The sequence below is a fragment of the Dermochelys coriacea genome, chromosome 4, assembly GCF_009764565.3.
Source record: "Dermochelys coriacea isolate rDerCor1 chromosome 4, rDerCor1.pri.v4, whole genome shotgun sequence".
Lineage (NCBI taxonomy): Eukaryota > Metazoa > Chordata > Testudines > Dermochelyidae > Dermochelys > Dermochelys coriacea.
The window spans coordinates 39,509,792-39,520,872 of record NC_050071.1 but is presented as its reverse complement, the minus strand read 5'-3'; positions in this window follow the sequence as shown (position 1 = coordinate 39,520,872).

Below are 11,081 nucleotides of genomic sequence, written 5' to 3'. Positions count from 1 at the left end.
AAGCAAAAAATTGGTTGGGTAACATCTCTCTGTCCCAACTCATCCACTTGGCAAGAATACAGCTTTTTTGAAAGGATCCCTCTTTTTTTAAAATGACACTGAGAAGCTTGTCAGCACTGCAAGTTTGTGGGAAGTCTGTTCCTCTTTTCTTTTTCAGAGCTTGGGTGAAATGGATATTTAAAGTTTCTGAAAATGCTTTCTCTGAACTGGTGAGTACTGCCACTTTACTGTAAGTTGGAAGATTTTACTGTTTCTTTACCAGACACAGTGCAAAACTTTGATGAAGTGATATTCTACTAGTGATTATTGGCAGAAAAAAGATTCTATATGAACAGATTGGTGGTGCATCCCTTTATTTAAATACTTCTTTGTAGTTGACTATTCTTTTAAAGTAACTCACATTGAATTTAGGAAATGTTAATTACAAATATTAGAAATAATAGTAATAATAAGTTTGCATTTATAGAACATCTTTTAACTAAAAACCTCAAGCTAATTTGAAAAAAATTAATTAAGTTTCATATCATCCCAGTGAAGTTGATTTATTAACACTGAACAATGACTTCCCTTCATACAGGGTTCTATACCTGTTTTCCTACATAATATTTTTCATCTATTTTCTTTTCCCAAGCCAAATAATCTTCACATGAGAACTTTTATTTTAATGAAGAGTTAAACTGACATCTTTGTGGTTTTAGGAGACCTCTTTGCATGCTTTCTACAGTGTGTTGCCATCAGATTTTTTTAATATTATTAAAATGTGCCTACACTAACTGATCATTCAAATCAGGGCTCTCACTCGTGACAGAAACTTGTGGCATTTGTTGAAAAGCAGATGGTGCTGCAAGGTTCCCTGGGACTGTGATGCTTAGCTACAAAACGATCATTTTACATGTTTTTTGCAAACCAGATCATTTTTCCCTTTAAGGGTGGTTTCCGTCACAGAGTTGCTAGGCATCCAGGCACTTGCTTGTATGCAGGCTCCATTCACAATGCAAGGACTGAGGAAGGTGAATACAGAAGGGTGAATACTTCGCTTAAGAATATACATGAGCATGGCTACCCAATTTAGTCAACACTGGCCAGCTGCCCAGATCTGCACCCCCCACCTCTATTACATTAGCATACATTAATAGCTTATTAACATATGAAGGACATCAGAAAATTTCCCTCCAAGGGTAAGCCTTTAACCCAGAGTTAAGTCAGAGTTAACCCAGCTCCTGCGTTAGCCTAACTCAAGCGTAAGCAGTCACACCGCAAAGCCACGCTTGAGTTACTGTATTCTCACTGGTACTGCACTCATCCGTATGTGTGTCACTAGGACTTCTGGAAGTTCTGGGTAGCCTATCCTATGATTCTTTGTACTGCAATAAGCTGAGACATCCCATGATTCTTTACTACTGAATTGTGGGAAAATTTGTCTGTCCTTCTGGGCACATAGAGGGAATCATGAAAAATGATTTAGCCTGTGTCCAACCTGCAAACTGGGCAGCTTACTACCCAAGTGAAAATAGCACCCAACCTCTAGCCTATACTCCCAGCTAAGACATGTTTAAAGTACCACTGAACTTGGGTGAGAGGGTTTTGGGCGTGAACAAGAGTGGAGTTGGGGCAACACTGGAGTAACAGTGTTACTGTTGTGTGTTAAAGTGTGAATTAACTCTACTCTGAAGGCGTAGCCTAAAAGTCAAGACAAACTATAGCAGAATGTGATGATTGGCAAAATTGTTTAAGCACCAGCTCCTCCTGGGCCTTGTGGCTTACATTTGCCTGATTCACAGCCAGCCTGAATGTGCCTATATCAGATTTGCTGGGCTTTGCTCAGTTTTGAAATGTCAAAAGGTCTTTATGCACAGTGATGGCAAGGGAAACAGTCTTAGCTGCTGTAGTTCAGAACATAATTTGTATAAGCCCCACAAAGGCAGTAGCAGATTAGGAGGTTCAGGAGTTTCCATATCTCCTTAGACCACCAACCCTGTATGTTATGTCAGCAGATTGGGCTGGCCAGAGTTAGCAACCTAGACCAGTGGAGGCCCTGGTTTGGGGATATCTACAAAGCAGCCCCACATGTGACACCCCTCTTTTTATAGATGTAGGGTCTACACACTGCTAGCTACACCATGCATGCTCATCCTCCTCATGTGTCCCCTATAGCAAAGTGACGACTAACTGGTGCGGCACCTCTGGCTGGTCGTCCTGGGAATTAGCTCTCCAACCTCTGGAGTGCCCTCTGCAGGCTGGTGTCTTGCCTGCCACTGGCCCCTGTATCTCTCCCAGACCCCAGTGCCCCTCTACATCAGGGTTCTGCCCCCAGCAGTAACCCACAATCTGGGTCTCCCCACCCCAGGGAACCCCCAACCCTCTATCCCCACCTTGCCTCAGTGGCTCCCAGGGCTGTTTTAACCCTTTCAGGGCCAGAGCTGGGTGACTGCCCTGCTACACCCCCAAATAAACACTGAAAATTTGGCTTTAACTGATTTATCCAAAGTCCTTAGTTGCAGGCCCAGGAATGTAACCCAGGTCTTCAGTACAGTGTCCATTTTAGGACATCTTCCTTCATCAGTTCATAGGTTGCAGGCCTGAGGACTGACAACTGACATCTGTTGACTGTCCAAAAATGGACGCTATCCTCTTGAGTCTCACTACTTGCTCTATCCCCTGGACTATGCTACCTTCTTTTCAGAGACAATACTATCATTAACTACATGGAAGTTTTCCCAGCTTAATGATGGCAAAAAGAGATACTGTGGGTATAATTAAAATAGATTTTCTAATCTGATAGACTGTACTGATTTGAGAACAATTTCCTTTACAGATAATGGAGAATACTGAAGAGCCTGAAATTTTTTTTCAGGCAATTAGAAACTTCTTAAATAGACTCATTGTACTTGAAAAAATACATCACATCTTTAAGAGAGACTTTAATATACACTTAATTAATATTAGGATTAGATTAAAGGTACGTTATATGCAAAGCCTACATTTGCTGAACAATTACATTAATTTATAAAGTTATTAGGTATCATAAACCACTGATTGTGTCTTTTTTAAATGAATCAGAATTGCCTATACACTTAAACTTCACATTTAATTCTGTGTCTACAGAAAATTAGGTACATTAAGGATCAAATAGACAAGCAAAATGTAATATACTCGTTGCCTACAACCTTGACAATTTTAATGCTGCACGTGAATGACAAATCTCTCCAGTCAAAGGGGTTGTTTTCAATGAAATAACATGGAAAATCTTGTCTATGCCAACTCCTCAAGGTTTTTCCTCAGAGAATATGTATTTGGAGCTTATTACTGTACTCCTTGTGCTTAGTTTACTAGGGTAATTATATAATACACTATCCAAAACACTGTTCATGCAAATTTTAGAGAAAAGTGACAAAGAAGGAATGATGCATTTTTTTATGCCTACCAATTTCCTAAAAATGTTTTAGGCAATAATTACAACAGCTCCCAATGGAGGAGATGCTACAGTACAATAGTTTTGTTGCCAAAATTTATACATGTAGTGTGAAATGTTTAATAGAACTCACTTTCTCACCCACAAATCCCTTGGTAGGTCAACCTAGATTTGTTAAAGAAATGCTGCAATGTCATCCCTTATCCTATGTTCTTGGGGAAGAGATGGGTGGATGGCAGTAGAATTGGAGCTGGGTAAATTTCAGGGATTAATAGTTTATTTCTGAAAAATGCATTATTTTTGGATGAACAAAGCTATTTTTGAATTTGGGTTGACTTTGGCAAATAGTTTCAGCCAAATAAAAGAAGAAGAAAAAACAGATTCTTAAAGTCAAAACATTTCCTTTCAACTTTTTCTAAAGAAAATCTTGACTTTGTTTCAAAGACATTGTTTAAAAAGTTAGCTATATTTAACAGCAACAAAAACCCATACAAGAAAACTCCTAAACATCTCAACTTTTGGTTTGATCAGAATTGACTCCCCTCCACCCCCCAGAAGAATTGTTGTAGACAGACCCTAAACAATTTAATTTTTTTTGTTCCATCACTGAACCCTAATATCAGTTATTTGCCTGCCTTGAAGTAGAATTACTAATGGCTATTTTTCTTAAGGGCTTTTATTTTAATAGTTTTTGTCTGGCCAATCTATTCATTTTGTTGACATCAATCATTGCATAAAGAAGCTTTAATTTTGGCATGAAATTGTTGTAAAAGATATCCATAGTGGAGTATGGGTACTCAACTACTCAAAATAAATAAAGGCCAGATTGCAACTGGCCCTTCCAAATATCAATAGAATGAAGGGGCCAGCTGTCCTCTCCCAGTTCCCTGGTTGGCAAAGGGACATGTCAAGAAATCCCGCCCTTACTTGGAGGAGAGGCTGCATCGGGTGCTGGACATGGAACGTACTGCCCTTGTAGGGACACAGCAGTCCAAGAGTTTCAGCTCAGCCCCAGGTGCTGCCTGTCTGCCTGGCCCTTATGAACTTGTACGGCATGCTATAATCCACCAAAGGGGAGAAAATGCTTAGACTAGTGACTAAAGGACTCATGGGGGGAGGCACTTAGGTTGTTTGTTTGCTGATGAAGGTGATTATTTCTGGGGCTTTCCTACCTCTCCAAAGGCTGTAGGAGGCTTCTGTATCCCAAGCCAAGAGGTGGGAATTTGAAACCAACTTCCAGAGAGGGGCAGGAAAAAGGCTGGGCTGTGTCTCCACCCCATCTCCACACCAGCCCTCAGAGCAAGCAGGCTGCTCATCTTTAGTACACAGGCCTATTTCTATTAACAAATGAGTTTAATAAGAATTCACTGGACTGGAACACGATGGAGAGAAACCTCTTCAAGCTAGGACCATTAAGTCACCTGATCAAACTTTTACTCCAAGGGCATGAGACTCTTTTTAGCAGCTTTCTAGAAGCTGAAGCCTTTCACAAATGAACCTCTTGATGAGTTGTGATGGGTTTCCCCCAAGGTACAGCCTGGACTGTGGGACTGTTGGTAGTCCTCTGTCCTATCAACCTGTGCTGCCTGTGATGCTGTTGGCAAGTTGCAAACCTCTGGCATGTATTGCCCTTACACAGACTTCCAGAGGCAGAGACACACCCAACTGAGTTACATTAATGCTTCTCCCAGTCACTCATGAACTAACAAGAGAGAGGCTTCAGCCAATTCTCCCCAGCCGTGCACTCTAGAACTGTACCATCATGCCCTGGTCAGAAGCCTGACCATTGTTTATTACCCAGCCCGCTCCTTCCACGATGTGGAGAGGACACACACTAGTCTTTGTAAACTGAGCTGAGATGTCCCAAGCACTTCACCTAAAACTCTTTTTAGGTAAAGTATAAAACAGATTAACTAGAGAAAGATAGAATTTAAGTAGCAGGCATAGAACTTAAAGTTGGTTACCTAAGACAAAAATAAATTTGCAGTCTGGGTTCTATAAACTAAAGAGAATTTGCATCAAGCAGTGTCTTATTCTGATAGATGGTATAGTTCCACAATATACAGGCTAGGACTCCTTTCCAGCTTGGAACCACACTGCCCAGTTCAAAGTCTTTGTCCTCCAGACATTTCCTGCAGGTATTGAGTTGTGTGGGGAGTGAGGCCCAGTCATGATGTCATTTCCCTTTTTTTCTTCTAGCTTTCTGGAAAGATCTATGCATCTGACATTGGGGCCACCTGCATTGGTCAAACATTCTCCATTGTCTACGTACTCTCTCTGAGAAGTCTTCTGGCATGGCTGTTGGGAAAGTGGATTCCCTTTAGTGGGCCATCAGCATCTCTGGCTACTCCAGTGTTGTACCTGAAAGACTGATTGTGTGTGTTCCCCAATCTCAACGCAGCACACACGGCAAAATTTCATAAACTTCACATACACTCAGAGTGCATACAATCCACTAGGATAATATTCAACAGAGCAAAACTTTTAAAATGATACCTCACGAGGCATCATTACAAAACAATTATGACAGTGGTGAATATGTGGGTTCCAGGGTGCTGCTTTGAGGTACAGAGGGTCACATGGGTATCATACATAATACAGGGCCATGTGAATTTCATTACTCTGATTATCTGCTGTATGTTCATGGGCCACTCATTATATAATATATAAAATATTTTTGCTAGAAGTTTGGCTAGCAGCATTTCCATCTCAGAAATGGTACCAGTTAAAAATGAATTAAACACTGTCAGTGAAGAATGATACTCTTCATTTTTACAAGTTAAATTCATACAGTAACATACTGACCTGTCTGCAACACACACGCACAAGATTTCTTTTGTAAATGTAGATAATGTTTCTGAATCCTGTCTCAGGGTAAGAGCATTATCAATTGCTGTTTTCCTCCATAGAATGCTTGTCAATAAAAATGGTTACAACTAGTGACAATATTAATAGAGTAAGGGAGACTAGACTACCCCTTCTGATTAATTTAAAAAGTGTCTGTCATATTTTTCTGCAAAACCTACACTATTTCTTCACCAAGTTTGATTTTCAAGAAGTAGAAAGAGCTGCAGCGTGGATGATTTACCCTCCCACTGCTGTATCAGTTATCCAAAAGGATTATATTTACTACTATGTATTTGTCACCAACCGTTCCTAGATGTACGTGATATGGATATTACAGGATTGCTTTAAGGAAACTGACTAAAAAAAATTTGTGCTATTAACATGAATGCCTGTCTTAGAGGGGCCATGCATTTCAACTCCACTCACCATGACTCCTGACCTTTCAATTTGCTTTCAGTTGGTTCTTGTACAAGATGAAGAAATAAGTCTTGCAACACACTCTCTAGTATAGTTGTTAAAACCCAGAATACTTTATTAAAGCTCCTAAAGCATTGTCCCGTCTACACAATCAATCCTATAGGTAAAGCAAAGAGCTGCTTCTAGGAAATAGTCAGTAGTGCTGAATTGTTGAACAGAGGGTGGCAAAGAAAAGGCTTTTTCTAAGTGCAGTCAGCATTTATTAAATAGGATTTACTTGTTGCAAACTTATTTGAGGCTTTTCAAAGCTAACAGAAGACATCTGAGAAAAGGAAGAAAATGTTCTTTAGGACACTATTTCCATAGATTTTCTGTTTTACATGCTGTACTGTGTAATGATAAATTCTGATTTATATTGCAATGACTTATGGTGTATGGCAAGATACTGTGATGTCCTGATGTGGTTTTGGGAACATATTTTAAAAATGCCAGTAATGAAAGAAGGCTCCAGTTTTAGGCAGTATCATTTTTATAAAATGTGAACTTAAAATCCCCACATAAAATTGTGTGTTAAACTGCATGAAACTAAATGTTTAAAATGATTAGCACTAGTGAAATAACATGTCCATTCTGCAAGTAATTAGTGATGGTGGTAATTTTCAGTAATTAAATACTAATGAATTCATTTACTGAGCAATACATTTACTAAATAATAAAATATAAATACACTTAATTCCAGTAATTTATACTATATGACTTGTATAATGTCATAGGAATGCATGGCCCCTTACAAAAGTCATGGACATGAAAAAAGCATCACGCACTGCGAAATCTAGTCTCCCCCCCATGAAATCTGGTGCTTTTACCCTATACTATACAGACTTTACAAGGGAGACCAAAAGGGGAGTTGCAAGGGGGTCACAAGGTTATTTTAAGGGGATCACAGTATTGCCACCCTTACGTCTGAGCTGCCTTCAGAGCTGGGCACTGGAGAGAGGTGGCTGCTGATTGAGGACCTAGCTCTGCAGGCAGCAGCACAGAAGTAAGGATGGCAGCACCATACCATGCTTCTGGTGGTGGCTTTGCCTTCAGAGCTGGGCTCCCTGCCAACAGCAGTCGCTGCTCTCCAGCTGCCCAGGTCTGAAGGCAGAGCTGCTGCTAACAACAGCACAGAGGTAAGGGTAGCAGTACCACAACCCCCCACCCCAATAACCTTGCGACCTCCCCTTCCCCCCAACTCCTTTTTGGGTCGGGACTCCTACAATTTCAACACCGTGAAATTTCAGATTTAAATAGCTGAAATTTAAGAGTTTCTAAATCCTATGACCATGAAATTGACCAAAATGGACCATGAATTTGGAAGGGCCCTAATAATAGGTCAACCATGCCCAGAAATGAATGCAATTCATTCTTTCACTGTTTGTAACACACAGATGGCATCTCTAGATAACTGAGAATTTGTTGGGTAATGAAAATCTGCTAAACAATTTCCCATTTTTAAAATTAATGGTATGTAATTCTAAGTAAATACAGGCAAATAATAGTTGGTAACAGTAACTAAATATTGGCTAGTGGATCCCAGCTCACACAATTTCCATTGCAAATCTGTAAGGAGATTAATCTTTTGAGAAGATGTATCTGGAGAAAATATATAAAAAGTAGCACTGATTTTTACTTGTGATTTTAAAAAGACCATGCTGAACTGGTGACATAGGACTACTACACCTATACATCTTATCTGGCTTCACTATTCATCCTATTATGCAATGAATCCACCTCTCTGACTCTGCAGCTTGGCTTGGCTTAAGATTTAAACAAATTTTGCACCTTCCTTTTGTTAACTTAATACCTTCCCCTGCTTACTTCTCTCCCTACTCCATTATGAAAGATACCAGTTTTGGATTCCATGTAGAGTGCCTTTCAAGGGATGAAGGCCCTTACTAGCACTGATTGTTTCATCACATCCATCCATGCAGTTATAGGGAAAGCAACACTTTCAAACTACAGGTAAAATATCATGGGTCAAATTTGCTGAATGCAGTGGAGTCACATCAGTTTATGCCAGATGAGTTCTTCCATACATGTTTATATTTCTGAAAGACTGTACTAAAAGTCAAGGACTTACAAACGGTGACTCTTTTCCTTCATTCAAGACACATAGGTTACCACACTCATGTGGGCCCCTTTTGTCAACAATTTCATGAACTGATTCACAAACAAATGGCTTTTGCATGGTTGTTTAAAAAGAAATCACTTACACTGTGTGCTGTTAATCTTGATATTTATAATACTGTGATATTTACCTTTATACTGGTATTTGCAATCTTCCACCTTCTTGTAAAGCAGGGATACTGCTGTCAAGGTTCCTTCCCCACTCTGAACTCTTGGGTACAGATGTGGGGACCTGCATGAAAGACCCCCTAAGCTTATTCTTACCAGCTTAGGTTAAAGCTTCAAGGTACAAACGTTTACCTTTTGTCCTTGGACCTTATGCTGCCACCACCAAGTGTGGTGAACAAAGAACAGGGAAAGAGACCACTTGTAGATGTCTTCCCCCCAAAATATCCTCCCAAGCCCTACACCCCCTTTCCTGGGGAAGGCTTGATAAAAATCCTCACCAATTCGCATAGGTGAGCACAGACCCAAACCCTTGGATCTTAAGAACAATGAAAAAACAAAAAGGTTCTTAAAAGAAGAATTTTAAAGTAAAAGAATCACCTCTAATCAGGATGGTGAATACATTACAGGGTAATCAGATTAAAAAAAAAAACACACAGATTCCCTCTAGGTAAAACCTTAAGTTAGACACAAAAACAGGAATACACATTCCATTCAGCACAGATATTTTACCAGCCATTTAAACAAAACAGAAATCTAATGCATATCTAGCTAGCTTACTTACTAAGTTCTAAGACTCCCTTTTCTGTTCCCAGCAAAAGCATCACAGACAGACCCTTTTTCCCACCCCGCTCCAGCTTTGAAAGTAACTTGTCTCCTCATTGGTCATTTTGGTCAGGTGCCAGCGAGGTTATCCTACCTTTAACCCTTTACAGGTGAAAGGGTTTTGCCTCTGGCCAGGAGGGATTTTATAGTTCTGTATACAGAAAGGTGGTTATCCTCTTTATATTTATGACAACTGCAGATAATGTTTTTTTTGTTTTTTTTTTAAACTGAGATGTAAACAAAGCATAAACTCTCAGTTGGTGTAAACTGGCATACAATGCTGATTTACTTCAATTGTGCATCTGGCCCCCAGATTTTAAATTTCCCTTTTGCATAAAAATAATTTTAGTAATAAGAACATTGTGCTTCTATGGCGACTTCTGTTCTTCTTATCTGTTCATTTTCACAACCATTAATGCATTAAAGACTCACAATCCTGTGAGGTAGGTAAGTAGCATTATGCCTCATTTATGTGTAGGCAAATCAAGGCAGATGGGGGTTAATTGACATGCCCAAGCTCACAGAGGTGGTCTGTAACAGAGAGTCAATAGAAGCCAGGGCTTTGGTACTCAGTTTTATACTTTGACTGTAAGTCTATCCTTCCTCTCTGGCAAATGTGCAATACAGTATTGTACCCAGTTAATGTTGCCTTAAAGAAAAATGGGGAAAAGAATGGCCTATATCCCTACAGAAAGAGAAACAGAAAATCATGAATGCCTCTTGGTCTTTATTCCAGAGATTTTTTCCAACTTTAAAACACTCAACTAATATTACCAGATCTCAGAACATTTAGAGCAGGTAAAACAGACCCAGTAAATGCTGGGAGGGTAGTCAACATGATGCTAGCATGTCACATATTTTATACTTTTGTCACAAATATTATTGGTGGAATACCTTCCAGATTCCTAAATAATTAGAAAACCCCATCACCACATATGTTTATTAGGAGCACTTGATGAGCTCACACTGTCCAACAATGATTAAAAACGAACAGTTGGCAATTTTATGTTGTCCCAAATTATTATATTTAGGAGTGGGTGTCACACCTCTTATGCAAACAAAATTGGTTTACTACAGCTCTGAAAAGCCAACCTTGTTTAGAAGGAAAAATTGATAGTAATATGACAAGATCTGAGTACATAAGAAGCTACTTAGTCCAGGTCCTAACCCTCAAATATTTTGGGGGCAGATAATCAGCTGGTGTATACAGATATAGTTCTATTGATTTCTATGGAGCTACACAGGTATATGCTGGGGTAGGGATCTGAACTATAATGTTTTGTTTTTAATCTCTGAAGAGATCTGTTCAAAAGACAGTCTGTTTATTATGTATGCTTTTGTATTTATCCTGAATGGATTTTATACCCGCATTAATTGGTAGGCTTCATCTACCATTTTCTGTATATGTACTGTTTATTTGCACCAATGAAAATGAAGCCAAAATGACTAAGTCCCTTATTTG